Here is a 16537-nt window from a genome sequence, read left to right as displayed (position 1 = left end):
CTCTCTCTCTCTCTCTCTCTCTCTCTCTCTCTCTCTCTCTCTCACACACACACACACACACACACACACACACACACTAACAACAAAATACAGGTCCATTTTCACACTCTTCAAACAAAGAGTGGAAGAATAGCTGCAAGGCCCAAGGGGGCTTGTGATCATGGTAGTAGGAAGTGACTAAGCCACTTCCGGCTGCCCCCAAGTGCCACTTGGCCACTTTTGGAGTGGCTGGCACATGACAAGGGCTTTACACTGCTCATGCCAAGGGGCTCAGTAACTGGGGGGGAGGGCGAGGGGGGTCAGTTGCCTGGATTTGGATGGCACTGTGGGTACATCAGTCCTTACAACAGCCCATGAGCTGTTGGGATAGGTTGCTGCCCATGCACAAGCCATGCTGGGTATATTAGTCTGGGATTACAGAACAGGGCAACCCATTGTACAAACCCTGCCATTGTGTTGTTTGATCGTGTGTGAGAGAGAGAGGGAGAGAGACAAAGAGAGAAAGGGAGGGAGAGGGGAAGAGAAAGAGAGATGGGAATACATGGAACTTAAGTTGTCATTTTCATGGCATGATCTCAGAAGCAGAGTTGGAAGTGCATGTGTCTAACAAAGGTTTTATTTAATGCAAGAACAGAGATGAAAAATCCTGAACCATAAACCTTCATTTCTCCACAAAATGGTGTCCCAGTAGGGAATCCAGTATCATGGCCCCACTTACCCAATGGGATACAATATCTAGACAGGGAGCTTCTGGCTTAATTTCTGTCCTAGACTTTGGACAAGCCTGGATTTATCCATCTCCCTCCCCCTATACTTCCCAATTTTATTTTTTATCAGTTTTAATTAAAACCTGGAGAGAAGAAATGAAGTTGTATGGGCGCTTGCAATATAGCTTTTTTCAAACTGCCAAGAGGAGGTCATCTTTTAGTGCTACTGGGTCTATCTCCAAGCTGTGCTCTGGTCTGAAGCCCAAATGTAAGGCATCCAGGGAGTTGACAGATGTCACATGTTGAGAGAGCTTGGTTGTCACTACTCTCAGTGTTTTTGGCAAGAAACAGGAGAACGGAGAGGCTCTCTCTGTCAAGTGTTGGCATCCTGTGGATCAGTCAGATTATAACAGCGGCTGGCAGGGGATGCTCATCGTCCCTGTTTGGAGTGGAAAATTTTTCCATGGTCTCAGTGCTGCAGAAATCTAATGCTCTGAAAGCCGAGCATTCACAGCAAGTGCATGAAGCCCACATTGAACTTCTTTGGGTCTTGGATCCAAAGCTTTAAGCCAACTGCCCAGGACCACCAGAGCATTTGCTTCCCATGTTGGCACGTAGGTATCAAACAGGGGAAATGGCTAAATGCAGAGATCAGAACCTTGCCACACAATCATGGTTGTTGTTGTGTTTCTACATGGGTACAGACAACAACGAAAGCCAGTATGTTGGTCTGAAACTTGGGAGATTTGGGTTCTAGACCTCACTGAGCTATAAATCTCATTGGGCAGCTATGGCTGAGTCACTGGTTTTCAGACTAACTAACTTCCAGGGTTGTTGTAGAGATAAAACAAAGAGGGAGCTTATGTAAGCCACCGTGGGCTTCTTGGAAGAAGGGCAGGAGAGAAGTGGAACAAAGATACCTGTAAATCTGGGGCAACAGAACATTCCTAGGTGGAATAGTAACCACCCTAGAAGACAGAATGAAAATCCAGACTGATCTTGATAAACTTGAATGCTGGCCCGAAATCAACAGAATGAAATTCAGTAAGAACAAGTGTCAAGTCCTCCACCTAGGAAAAAGAAACCAAATGCATCAATACAAAATGGGGACTATGTGGCTCAATAGAACTGAAAAAGAAAAAGACCATGGAGTAATTGTGCACAATAGGCTAAATATGAGCCAAGAGTGGATTGCAGCTGCACAAAGGGCAAATGATATTTTGGGATGCATTAATATATTACTTCCAAATCAGAAGTAGTGGTTCTCCTCACTGGTCAGACCTCATCTGGAATACTGTGTCCAGTTCTGGGCATCAAGATTTAAGAAAGATGCAGAAAAAAATAAATAAAAAGGTTTCAGAGGAGGGCAACAAAAATGATCCAGGGTTTGGAAACACTACCCTATGAGGAGTGACTGAGAGAATTAGGTATATTAAGCCTTGAGAAGAGAAGACTGAGGGGGAACATGCTATCCTTCTATAAGTACTTTAAAGGCTGTTACAAAGAGGAAGGACAAGATATCTGTTTGCGGATACCAAAGTGTAGAACACAGAATGATCAACTCAAGTTGTGAAAACCCAGATTCAGGCTACATATCAGGAAAAGTTTCTCACTGTCAGAGCAATATGACAATGGAACCAGCTGCCTAGAGAGGTCCTGGGCTTTCCCACACTAGAGACATTCAAAAAGAAACTGGACAGTCACCTGAGTAGGATGGCGTAAATTGGTGACCTGTAATAGCAGGAGGTTGGACCCAATGGCCTTCTTGGCCCCACTATTCTATGATTCTGTGAAAGGAGAACCCATCCATATTTCCCTTCAATCTGGGTTCTTCCCCATGAAGAGTGTCTCTTTGGTTCCCAGTTCTGAATGTAGCTCCATGGTTTCTGCTCCCATCTTCATTATCTCCCCTCTTCCCATCCCACAATTGTTTCTCTTGCATGTGCTCCTATGACAGAGATGGTTGGCAAGCAAGGTCAGCAACTTCCATTCTATTCTAGAATGTTCTGGATTTCTATTCACATCCTATATATTATTTCTGTATGTCCCTCCATATGCATAAATTAGCACAAGCAAATTTTAGCCAATTTTGCATCCTCTCTTGCTCTCTCCCATGGCAACACAGAAGACACCCTGGGGCAGAGGTAGCTAGGAACACATCAGAAACTTCAAGAACCTTTGCATGAAATCTTTCCAGCACAAGAAATCCAGGATGGTGAAATGGTTAAAGCATTGAAAGACTGGGAAAAAAGTTAGGTTAAAAGTTAAAATGAGCTAACACAGGATAAGAAGGGACTGGAAACTTCTTCCAGTGTAAGTGGAGACCACTGGCACCATCAAGACCAGGAAAATACCAGCCCTTCAGTCTGACCAGCAATGGTTAAGAGTGAACAATAATGATCCACAGATGTGTTGTGTTTCTATGTCACTGCTGGTAGTGGCTGTGAGCAGATCATTTTGTCTATGAAAGCCAGTGTTGTATAGTGGTTAGAGTGTTCTGGATTCTAATCCCTACTTGGCTGTGGGTGACTTTGGACCAGTCATTGACTGTCAGTCTAAGCTTCCTCTCAAGATTGCGTGAATAAAATGGAGAAGAGGATTATGCAAGCAGCCTGGGTTCCTTGGAGGTACATGGTAGCTCAGGAAGGAAAGGCAGGCAGGCTAGCTTTGTGCAACCAAGATACAGTGGTACCTTGGCTCACAAACTCAATCCGTTCCACGACTCTGGTTGCGACCCAGTTGCAATCACAGGCGCACGACTCTGGTCGCAATCACAGGTGCACTTCGGGGGAGACTGGCGCAACCATGGGCATGCTCGGGTGGGAGACAGGCACGAACGTGGGCGTGATCGTGCAGGGAAGACAGGCACGATCGCAGCTGCCCCCCGAGCATGACCCACTTGTGCCTGTGTTCCCTGCACAAGCATGACCGCGATTGCAGCCATAGACGGGTGCGATTGTGGTTGCACTCAGCCAGGGAGGATGGGCGCGATCACGGCCATCTCCCCAACCCCCTGAGCACGATCGTGGCCATCTCCCCCCACAGCACTATTGCAGCCATCTACCCCCACCCCCCGAGCACAACTGCAATCGTGCCCATGCAGGGAAGATGGGCGCAATCATGATCGTCACCCGATGCTGAGTTTGTGACCTGAGGATTTTTTTTTTAATTATTTCTGTTCGTGACCCGATTTGGTCATGAACTGAGGCTTTCGTGAGCCAAGGTACCACTGTACTAAAGTCAGTTTGGCTCTCCACCACCCACACTGGTGAAATTGCTATTAAGAGCTGGGAATGTCTTCTAATGCTTTTATCATGTAGCTATTGATAGTTTCTCATGCTAGAAGAGTGAAAAACAATCCAACGCAGAGTGAGAAACAACCCAAAACCAATGCAATTTAGGTATTTGTTTTACAGCTCGACACACTTTGCTAAGGTTGCAAGTGGAAAGTAACATCCAAAGAGCCTAGCACACATAGGACCCAGTGCTTTCCCTATGTAAGCCATGTTTTTCAAGCCTTGGCCTGATAAATCAATAATCTGAATATGCAGACAATGGGCAAAGCTCAACAGCCAGGAACCTAACAGGAATCCAAAATGAGCCAGAGACAGAATTTGCCTCCAAGCCCCTATTCCATGGACAATGCTTGAGTTCACAGAACATGACAAGCAATCCTGCATGCTTACCATGGTTCACAGCTTTTTATCATGATCTGTCAGACAGACAATCAAGTGGTTTCTACTTTATCATGGTTTCCATGCCTCTCACTTAGTCCTCCCATTCTTGGCATGTATCTCATCAGTCACTACACCGGAAATTCAATTCCAAAGTGGATTAATCTCTGCCTATATCACCTGCCTCTTCCTCATTGGTCCACAAATGGAAGCTGGATGGCTGGAGCAACTCCTGCAGTTGCCACTCTTTTTGGATGACCCTGTGGCAGTTGCATGCCAGAACCATGGAAACCATGATCCTGAGATCAGACAACACAATAAGCCATGTTAGTATGGAGAAACCATAGAACAAACTGTATTTCCTTAGCATGGTTTCTAAATACCAAATTTACCATTGTGAAATACTGCTACTTAGTTTGGACAACACGACAGAGTAGTAATGATAAAAGCTCATCATGGCTTGTTGCAATGTCTGAACTGAGCCAGTTTTTTCTTCTAGGGTTTTTGCACCTCAGATTTTGACTTCAACATTCTTTCCATCACAGCTGGACCACGTAGAGTGATTCATAGCATGGAGAGGATGAACTGGAGTGGTATTCCTGTAACAAGAAAAGAAACTGTGCACTCCCGTTGGGGATAATTCATACTCAGCTAGTTCGTCCTGGTGATAATTCCAACATTCTCTATCTTGCACATTAATCATGATTTGTCAGCTGTATGGAACTGAAACATTTGCTTAAATCTAGGTTTGAACCTGATGGGGCTACAGCTTCATAGTCCCCTTTGCTATTGCAGGTATTGATTGAGGTTGAGCAGGTATATCGACCCATGTTCCACATTTATAAATATTTATTATTGATGAATAAATATGACATGCAGGGTCTTAAGCAAGAATGGAATAGCAAATTACATTGTTGTCCAATCAGTGGACTGCTGCATTGAAAACTATATCACGTAGGTTGGCACATGTTAGGTTATGTCCAACTCAACAACAGTAACAAAGATTTTATATTTCTGGTATACTGGACTTTGCAATGTCAATTTAGTAAGTGTTTGTCTAAATTGGCTAACTGTTGGAGGTGAGGCACAGATAATACTTCTTTTATCCATATGTTTGGCAATGCCAACGACCATGTCTCTTTGGAAGGAGGTAATAGTATGGACAAAACTTGTGGCAGAAATCTATTTACTATTTACTGATGTGCATGTTTTTCTCAGCTATCTTCTTGCTTTCTGGAACTTCAGTGCAAGCTTTATGTGAATGGATTCTCCATACCTTTTGACAGCTAAAAGACTAACAATACAACATTGGAAGAGAAAAAAATGACTACCTTTGATAACACAATGGGCTGAGAACAGGTGATCTTCAGGCATAATCTACAAATGAACAGACATACAGACATTGGCTTCTGCCAAGAAATCTGTTTAGGGAAAAATAGAAAGTAGGGTGAGAAATATAATCTTTGTAGAAGTTGGGGCATTGGTTAAATACGCTTCATATTTTATTTTTAAAAGTATCCTAAACTTTTAGGGAAGGTTATAATGTTACTGTCCATCCAATTTTCTTTACACTGAATGATGAGGAGGAGAAAAGAGAGACCTACTTTGCAGGCAGAGGGAATTAACATTGAATGCCTTCTAAGAATTTTCAAACACAGCAGGGCAGAAAAAAGAGAGTGAAAAAACTACATTGGAGCAGAGAAGGAAAGTGGCATTCTTATTTCTTTCTTTCTTTCTTTCTTTCTTTCTTTCTTTCTTTCTTTCTTTCTTTCGTTCGTTGGTTGGTTGGTTGGTTGGTTGAAAAGATCCAAACCATCTCTATGTTCAGATCCAGTACACTTCTGACTGCAAGAGTAGGGAAGAGAAATATTAGCTGTGTGTCTTTGTGTGTGTACAGGAAAAAATGGGAAGAGCAATAATTTCTTTCTGAAAACAACTGCTTCTCACAGTAATCCAAAGCTGTGCTATCTAAAAGCAGCAACAGAGGTGCCTTCTTTACTCCTTTCCTTCCTTCCATCTTTCTTTTGTTTATGGAGTCAGGGAGAGGAACAAGGTAGAGTCACAGATTTATATTGCAATCCATATAAACACACTTCTCTGGGAATATACTCTGATTTAAATGGTGGAACTTTTTTCTATGTAGACAAGGATAGAGTTGCACTACCTAATCCCTATTCAAGAAATATCAGTTTAAAATGGAAGCAGGGGGATAAATATTTAGAAATATTGGTGGATGTCCCAAATTACTTTTTCTTTAAACACTTCCCATCAAAATAAAGGCTGCTGTCTAAACCCACCTACACAAACAAGTGTGAATGATCGTGCTGTTCGATGCAGTCAGTGACTGCTACCTGGCTGTCCTTTGCCAGCTGGGGGGCATTGACCAATGTCATCACTGGGCATTGTTGTAAGAAACACAGAAAGTTAGGAATCCTAACTTCATTTGCCCCTACTATTGCTCCTTGCCTAATATTGAGAGAAGCAGCTTGCCTTGCCCATGCTAAGCAGGAATATAGTTACATGGGAAATATCTGTGCCAGTCCTAAATCACATGGGTTGAAGGAAACAGACTTAACATTCCTTCCATGTTGTCCACAGCAATACCCGATGGTGATTCCTTCAAGAGTCAGAATCCCCCTTGCACATCCACAGCCAAAAGTCACCCTTTACTGTACCCTTTAAGGCCAAGTGAGACTGTGCAGGAACCCAGATCATTCAGGAGTGGACACAAATGCTGAAGACTGGTCAGGCAGAACGAGGTAGGTGCATGCTGCTGGCAGTTGGGAAGGGCAGAAAAAAGACTTTTTGCCCTTCCAGCCACAGGTAACCAATAGATTCCTTCCCCGTTGGAGTCAATGTTTGATTTTCAAGACTTAATTCTATTTCCAGGAGGAGATTGCCCTAGAAAATGTCCAAGCTTTCAAGGTCCAGAGATCTCTTCTTAAGGCAAGAACTCTTCATAAGGTGATACAGGACCAGGATAATGGGCAGCATCTTTGCTGGTTCTAGGGACTCTATCCTTCCCATGTAGATTTGGGCATGCAACATGAAGGAAAAGTGTGGGGGGGGGTAAGTTGCAAGGAAGCACTGTTTGTGACAATGCACAACCGCAGCATTGATCACAGGGCACATCAGCTTTAGCCACCAATTTCACGACTTTTTGGAATTAGCCTTAACTCTGGGCTAAAACATCAGGGTTTGTTTCCCTAATTGAATATTTATTTATGTATTATATTTGTAAACCACCCAATAAACCAAGTTCTCTAGGCAGTGAACAATACATGAAAAACACAAGATGCAAATAAAATGGTGGATGAAAGCACACAATGAACCCAGGAAAGCAGCAGCGGCAAGGAATAAAAACACTGTAGCACTTCAAAGTTAAACCAGCAATAAATATGCAGTGATCTAAAAGTCCGAAAACATTTCTTAAAATGCCACTTGCAAACCTTTTTAACACATAGCCAATGAAGATGTATGTGGTGAAGCGGGGTACAGCGACCTCGGCATACACGTGTTACTGACTTAATAGACCATCATACACAAGCCACTTCAGTGGTGCTTCCCTCATATACATTGAAATGCATATGGTGTGTACCCTGAAACATTTAGGAAGGGATCAGTGTGGATAATGTCATGATACAATTTAATCATTAGATGGCATTGGACCTAGTGTCAAACTCTACATGACATTAAAGGCATCATTAACAGTTATGTCCTTTTTTCTCATACTTTCCTTTTACAGTTTGGAATCCAAAGTCTACTGGGATTCCTCGCCTCTCATGATGTTGTTTAAGAAGATGATGCTAAGTGACAATCAGAGATATTAAAAGACATTTGGGGCAATGTCTAAAGAGCTCTCTGATTGGAGGCAGTTCTCCAGGAAGCAGACGCCTTACTTTTTCAACTTCCTGTTCCTTTTAGCCGCAAGATATTGAATCTGTGAGCCGAAGAATCTCTACTTGTGCCTTAACACAACCATATTTTTGTACAGTGCAATGATCATACCTTCCAAAGGCTGAAATGGGAGGCTCCAAAAATGCTTGCATCACCACTCTGCTGTTTGTGTAGACCAGCTCTCGTCGGAAAAGCCCGACAGCCATCTGGCCTCAGTGCTTCAGATAAATCTCTTCCGAGCACAGGGTAGGACTCAACCGTCCTCTCAATTCAAGTGCAGCGCAGTTGACAACTTGGCCAGGATAGTCCATCACCAGCACTTTTCACTTGTCTCCTTTAAATCCTCGTACCCACCTAGCAATTCCCTGGGTTCAAATAAATACTTATCTCAAACTCTTTTGGACAAACATATATATGGCATGAGCACGTTTCTTATTTAAAAATTCACATTTTAATCAGTATCAAAATCCTTAGTTTGCTCCACCCTGTTTCTACATAATTTTGCATTTCTTTTTTGACATCTGCACAAAAATTCACACATGCTGTTGTATTATTATTATTATTATTATTATTATTATTATTATTATTATAACATTTCTATGCCGCCCCTTGCCGAAACCTCGGGGCGGCTTACAACATGATAAAATACATTGAAATACAATAGTACATAATAAATTACCATTAAATATAAAAATACAAAAAATACATTGATTTACAAATACAAAATTAAAATTATCAGTATAAAATAAAAATATAGGGGGAGAAAGAGAAGGAAGAAGAAGTTGCCCTGGCCAGATCATATGTTTTAACAATTGAAATGATGTTTAAATAAAAAGGTCTTTACCTGGCGCCGAAAAACCAGTAACGACGGTGCCAGGCGGACCTCTTTGGGGAGTGAATTCCATAGGTTGGGCGCCACCGCAGAGAAAGCCCTCCTCCGGGTACTTACTCTCCTAATTTCTTTCATGGAGGGTTCCCGGAGAAGGGACTCTCCCGCAGATCTCAAAGAGCGGTCGGGCATATACGGACATAAGCGCTCGTTCAGGTAGCCAGGACCCAAGCCGTTTAGGGCTTTATAGGCCATAATCAACACCTTGAATTGGGCCCGGGCTTCAATGGGAAGCCAGTGAAGCTGACGGAGGACTGGAGTCATGTGAGCGTAACGCCCCATCCCCGTCAGCAACCTGGCAGCTCTATTTTGCACCAGTTGAAGTGTTCGGACTGTCTTCAGGGGAAGCCCCACGTAAAGCGCGTTACAGAAGTCTAGGTGGGAAGTCACCAGCGCGTGTGTCACCGTCGCCAGGCAGTCGTACTCCAGGTAGGGGCGCAGCTGATTAATCAGCCAAAGCTGAAGGAAGGCATTCCTCGCTACCGCTGTCACCTGAGCTTCCAAAGAAAGCTCCGGGTCGAGGAGTACTCCTAAGCTGCGGACCTTATCCCTAAGAGGGAGTGTTGCACCATTCAGGACCAGGTCAAATCCACCCTCTCCGAAACCCGATCCGCCAACCAACAGGACCTCCGTCTTGTCTGGGTTGAGTTTCAGCTTATTGGCCCTCATCCATTCCCTTACCTCGGCCAAGCACCGGTTCAGCACAGCCACTGCCTCACCTGGATTAGTGGAGAACGAGAGGTAAAGCTGGGTATCATCAGCGTATTGATGATTCCGCAGCCCACACCTCCTGATGACCTCTCCCAGCGGTTTCATATAGATGTTAAATAGCACAGGGGATAGAATGGAGCCCTGTGGTACCCCATGGCATAGCTGCCATGACGTAGAGACATGGTCCCCCAGCACTACCTTCTGGAATCGACCGTCAAGATAGGAGCGGAACCACTGCAAAGCAGTGCCTCCAACCCCCAATCCCGCAAGTCCATCCAGAAGGATACCATGGTCGATGGTATCGAAAGCTGCCGAGAGGTCCAGAAGAACCAACAGGGATGTACTCCCCCTGTCCTTCTCCCTGCACAGGTCGTCGTACAGGGCGACCAAGGCAGATTCAGTACTGTACCCGGGTCTGAAGCCGGACTGAAATGGATCCAGATAATCAGTTTCATCCAAGAGTGCTTGGAGTTGTCCCGCCACCACTCGCTCCAACACCTTGCCCAGAAACGGGATGTTTGCCACAGGTCTATAGTTAGTGGCCATCTCTGGATCCAGTGACGCTTTCTTCAGGACCGGTCATATTACCGCCTCCTTTAAAGGGGCAGGCACTCGACCCTCCCTCAGAGAAGCGTTAACCACTTCCAAGATCCAGGTCCCAATCCCATGCTTGGAGTTATTTATTAACCAAGACGGACAAGGATCCAATAGGCAAGTGGTGGGACGTACTCTTCCAAGCACCTTGTCCACATCATTGGGCCGCAATAATTGAAATTCCTCCAATAATTTTGGACCAGACGGTGGCATTGGCGACTCCTCAGAGACCTCTGATTCATTAGTGGAGTCCAGCTCGTGACGAATCTGAGCGATTTTCTCCCTGAAATGCCTGGCAAAGTCGTCACAGCGGGCCTTTGAGGGTGGCATCGGATCTTCCTTAGGACCCGGGCAAACCAGGCCTTGCACCACTCAAAAAAGCTCCGCTGGACGGCATTGTGAGGAGGCAATGGAAGCGGAAAAAAACTTCTTTTTCGCCGCCTTCACCACCACCGCATAGGCCCGATAGTGGGCTCTCAAGTGTGTTCGGTCAGATTCATCCCGTGATTTCCTCCACCTACGCTCTAGCCGTCTCCCAACTCGCTTCATCGCCCGTAATTCAGGTGTATACCAAGGAGAAGAGCGGACTCTGCCCGGTGGGAGAGGACGCTTAGGAGCGATCGTGTCCACAGCCCTGGTCATCTCTCCGTTCCACAGTTCGACCAGAGCCTCGACAGGAGCACCAGTCTTGTCAGCCGGAAAACTCCCCCAGGGCCTTCAGGAATCCATCCGATCCATCCGGCTCCGGGGGCGGGCCCATACAATCGGGTCCGCACTCTTATAGAGGGAGAGGCCGCTCTCGAGCACAAACCTCACCAGGAGGTGATCTGACCATGACAGGGGAGTCAAACATAAGTTCTTCACCCTCAGGTCATCCTCTACCTGCCCCGTCGTGAATACCAGGTCCAGAGTGTGTCCACGTTCATGGGTCGGGCCAATGACGTGTTGAGACAGGCCCATGGCCGTCATAGAGGCCATGAAGTCCTGAGCCGCCCCGGTCAGTCCAGACTCGGCATGGAGATTGAAGTCCCCCAGGACCAACATCCTGGGGGTCCTCAACACCAGGTCCGAGATGGTCTCTGTCAGCTCAGATAGGGAGACTGCTGGGCAGAAAGGTGCACGGTACACCAATAGAATCCCCAATCTGTCTCGTTCGCCCAACACCAAGTAGAGGCACTCCAGCCCTGGTCTCAAAGGGACCGGAAGACCCGTGAGAGAGATGGAGGCTCTGTAAACCAACGCGACTCCCCCTCCCCTCCCTTCTGGGCGTGAACAGTGTTGAACCAGATACCCGGGCGGGCACAATTGGGAGAGGGCAACATCCCCTCCCTCTCCCGCCCAGGTCTCCGTTATGCAAGCCAGGTCGGCCCCCTCATCCACAATCAAGTCATGGATGAGGGAAGATTTATTATTGACTGACCTGGCATTGAGCAGCAGCACCGTCAGACCCGAGGGGTGGTTGACAAGGCTACCTGGCACCCTCTGGTTGGGGGCAGGACCAGAAGGAGGGACAGGTGTCAGCCATCTGTCCATCCTTCTTCTACGTGGACACGTTAAGCCCCTATTGCTGTAACGACCATTGCCCGTGACCACGCCAATAGCAGCCCCCGTGGGTTCCCCAGGATATATAAACGTTGACATGGCCAGGAATGACTCAAAGCACTGATTAAAGCAGGGTAAGATTATAAAGTAGGTCGAAGGAGGAGAAAAAGAACGATAAAAAGAAAAAAAGAAAGAAAAAGGGGATCCTTCCTCTTCCCTAAGAATCAGCAGTAGGCAAGCCTATTTCAACAAGAGTCCATGGCCAGCCCAGCCCCCCTCTCGTCCCCCCGAACGGCACCCCAAACGGCAGCGACCCCTTTGGTCGCCACCCTTCGGCCGCCGGCCCGAGGCTGCTGGCCCCGGCCGTTGCCGCGGCTTTGACTCCGCAGGGCGCCTCCGAGACCCGCCCCGTCACGCACCGCGCACGCCCGATCACCTGGGCCGGCGGGCGGCGCTCTCTGGCGCCGCGTGCGCTTGCGCTGGCCGGTGGAGCTGGTTGCCGTCGAGGTCGCAGCCGCGTGCGTCTGCCTGCATTCGCTTGCCCGGGAGCGGCGTGCTGCGGGAGGTGGACGGAAGCGTTTCTTGCAGCGCGGGGTCGGTGTTTCCTGCCTGGGGGGCCATTCCCTCCTGGCCATTGCCGCGGCTTTGACTCCGCAGGGCACCTCCGAGACCCGCCCCGTCGCGACCCGTATACATTTGTATATATGCACATTTCTCCTAACACACATGTTTTTGCCTAATATTACCATGCTTTGAAGCAGTTTCGTTCATCTAATAGTTTCTTCTACTTTCTGTGTTCTCACTTTTGCCTACTTTATGATTTTTTCCTGACACTGGGAGACGGGAGGTTGTTTAGAGAAATGCATTACAACATTTGGAGAAATGTGACTATCATCCTAAACCTCACCTTAAAACAAGCACCAAAGCAAACAGAGCTACATAGCATGGAAAACATGCCAAAAGCAATGTCAAGGGTTTGGTTGTTGTTTTTTTAATATTTTTATTTCTGTGGTGTCTGTCTATGATGATTAAGGTAACATATAAAGTCTTAAGTACTAAGCCGAAAATAGTTCCATTACTCCAACTGCACTCACCTTCTCAGAAAACTATCAAGGTATATTGTCCATGGCTGCTCTTTCTCAGTGAGCTAGTTAGCTTAGTTAGCTCAGCAAAGGAACTTGCAGGTGTTTAAAATGCCTGTTGTAATTTCCAACAGTTTCCCCTCCTCCTGCAGGCAGAGTGGAGATATTGGCCAAAGCTTGTAGATTTACATATTTACCCTATTGGATTGTATAGATTACACAGTTTAGGACCACAATACCTCTTGGAGTGCCTCTCCTGACCACAGTCTACCTGGATACTATGTTCAACTCCTGGGACCTTCCTCCAAGAGCTAACTCCAAGGGAAGTGGCAACAAGGGGAGGCCTTCCTCCGTGGTAGACCCCATTTATGGAATAACGGAATATCTTTTCCATACTGGTTTTAGATGGCCCTCTTTTCTGAGGCTTCTAAAGACTTACTCAGACATCCAGGGGCTTGAAGGGGATCACCAGGTTTCCCCCACTTTGTTATTCCTTCTTATTGCTGTTTTGCTGTTTAAAAAATTTAAGTATTTTTCTCTGATTTTATTATTTTTATTGTACTTTTACCAACTGTTTTTATGGACATATGAAGTACTAGTTCCCCTATACTCCACACTAGTCAGACCTCATCTGGAGTACTGTGTCTAATTCTGGGCATCACAGTTTTAAAAAGATGCAGAAAAACTAGAAAGGATCCAGAGGAGGGCACCAAGAATGGTTCAGGGACTGGAGGCAAAGTCCTATAAGGAAAGATTGAGGGAACTAGGCATGTTCAGCTTCAAGAAGAGAAGACTGTGAGGCAGGCAGGGATGATAGCACTCTACAAGGACCTCAAGGGCTGTCAGGAAGAGGAAGGACAAGATTTCTCCTCATTCATTCCAGAGTGCAGGTCATGGAATAATGGACTTAGAAGAAAGCAGATTTACACTAGACACCCAAAAAGAATTTCCTCACTGTCGGAGCAGTACAACAATGGAACTATTACTTGGGGAAGTTAAGGGCTCTCCCTCACTGGAGACATTCAGAAAGCATTTGAACCATCTTCAGAACTGGATGGTGTAACTTGGTGTCCTGCAACAGCAGGGGGTTGGACCCAATGGCCTTTTGGCCCCTTCCAACTCTACTGTTGGAATGAACAAATTTCTGAACAAATTTATGATTCTATGACTGTGTACACCATCCAGAGAGCTGTGGCTGCAGGGTAGTATAGAAATGAAATAAAAAAATTTGTTCAGACATTTGAAGCTGGCATAGATTGGTTGAATTGATGTCATTGCTTGGCCCAAATGTTGATAAGTCTGTCTTCACATGTTTTGTGAATGAATTGGCAAGACAACATCTTTGCCTGAGGCCAAGGGAAATAATTCAAGTGCTGAGGGTCCCTCTGCCCCATCTGGAACTTCTCAATTCTAGTATTAACTGGCTTTGTTACTGGGAAAAAGGGGTAATTGTTTAGCTGTGGTGCACAAGGTCATTCTTGGCTTTAATTACTCCAGAGTTCTAGTAGTATGGAACCCTGATCTAAATTACCACCACCACAACATTATATTTATATCCTGCCTTTTTTTCCCTCTAGTGAGAAACCAAAGGTAGCTCGCATAGTTCTCCAGTGCTGCGTTTGAAAGGTCTTGCTGTGGCAGAATGTTTTCCCTAGAAGATTTCCATAAGCCTAGAAAGAGATTTCAGCTATCATCTTCAACAAGCACAGCTCATTTAGTGAAGACACAATAAGGATAACATTTACAAAATAATGCTTGGCTTATCGACTTTCACTCTGAATAACCATAGATTGGCCTAGACTTTAAACCAGTATTTAAAAATAGTTTTTGTTCAATGGATTCTGTTCTGTTTCTGAGAGGTTTCAGCTCAGACTCCTGGCTTTCAAAACGACTAAAATGATCTGTACTCAACAATATTTTGTTCCTTTGGGGTATAAAAGTACCTGACAAAACTATTATGCAGATTTGGAGGAGTTTTCTTACCCCATGTATGATTCAATTAAGAACGAAATGCAGAGATCAGAACCTTGTCAAAACTGAGGCTGTCATACTTTGGACACATAATCAGAAGGCAAGAGTCACTGGACAAGACAATCATGTTAGGTCAAGTCAAAAGCAGAAAAGGGAAAGGGAAACCAAATCAGAGAGGGACTTACTTCATAAAGGAAGCCACAGCCTGGAATTCAGAACAGCTAAGCAGGGAAATTATGGATAGGGCATTATGAAGAACTTTCATTCATAGGGTCACCATAAGCTGGAGATAACTTGATGGCATATAACAACAACTATTACTACTGCTGCTACTACAACATATGATTTAGAAAGGTAGGTTTATAGGAAGAAAATATAAAAGGCAAGAGACTGTTTTGACTAGACAGTTTTTAACAATGCCGTAGAAGGAATAGACTGTAAGTCTACGTAAGTATAAATTCCACAACAGGATGTGAGCCAGAGGAGCTGCAGAGACCCTAAGAAGCAGAAGAAGTTAATAAGAGTTCCTAAAGGAGGTGAATTTGTACTTACTCAGTTGCAAGTTAAAGATGCTTCCTTAGAAGATCATGGACCAATCCATGCAGGGGAGCTCTGATTTGCTCATTGCTCTCTGCTTTGCTTGACACAGCCAAGAAACCTTTAAGGCACTGACACAGGGATCTATTAAGGAATATCATCCTTGCTAACTAGAAAATTGTTGAAAAATCTTGAGATAAACATTTTCCTCCAATTCAAATGCATTCAGGAATTGAAGGACAATAAGAAGTAAAGAAAAATCCTCCCACCAGTCATCACTGCTAAGTCACTATAAATTTTCCTGTTTGCGTTCTTCCATCATGTAAGAGACGGTAAAACAGATGGTACGAGCCCAGAGTTTAAAGAAGAGGAAAACAGCATAATTATCTGGGGTGATGGGAAAGAGAAACAAGGTTTGCATTTGAATGTCTGCCACCCTGACAGGTATGTGCCAAAATAAACAATGGATGCTATGATGAGAAACATGTTGACTTTTCCCCAGGTTAGTAGATATCTATGAACAAATCACCTTTGTTTTCCCAGGGAAAATATAATCAGACCACATAATGAAAGGCAGAAATGGCCATAGCAGTTCAACCAGTGGTCTATATTCCCAAGATATTGTCTTGTAGACTGTGCTGAGCATGTGAATCAAGGAAATGACCCAATTCCATAATCTCTTGCTTGCTTGCCAGTTGCGAAATTGCATCTGACCCATCACGACCCCATGGACAACACTCCTCCAGGCCTTCCTGTCCTCCACCATCCCCTGGAGTCCGCTTAAGCTCATGCCGACTGCTTCAGTGACTCCATCTAGCCACTTCATTCTCTGCTGTCCCCTTCTTCTTTTGCCATCTATTGTTCCCAGCATTAGGCTCTTCTCCAGTGAGTCCTTCCTTCTCATTAGGTGGCCAAAGTATTTGAGTTTCATCT

Source organism: Varanus komodoensis, unplaced genomic scaffold (genome assembly GCF_004798865.1).
Source record: "Varanus komodoensis strain SLA01 unplaced genomic scaffold, ASM479886v1 scaffold3, whole genome shotgun sequence".
In the NCBI taxonomy this organism is placed as follows: Eukaryota; Metazoa; Chordata; class Lepidosauria; order Squamata; family Varanidae; genus Varanus; species Varanus komodoensis.
The sequence above is the reverse complement of the archived record's forward strand: the minus strand, read 5'-3'. Positions refer to the sequence as shown.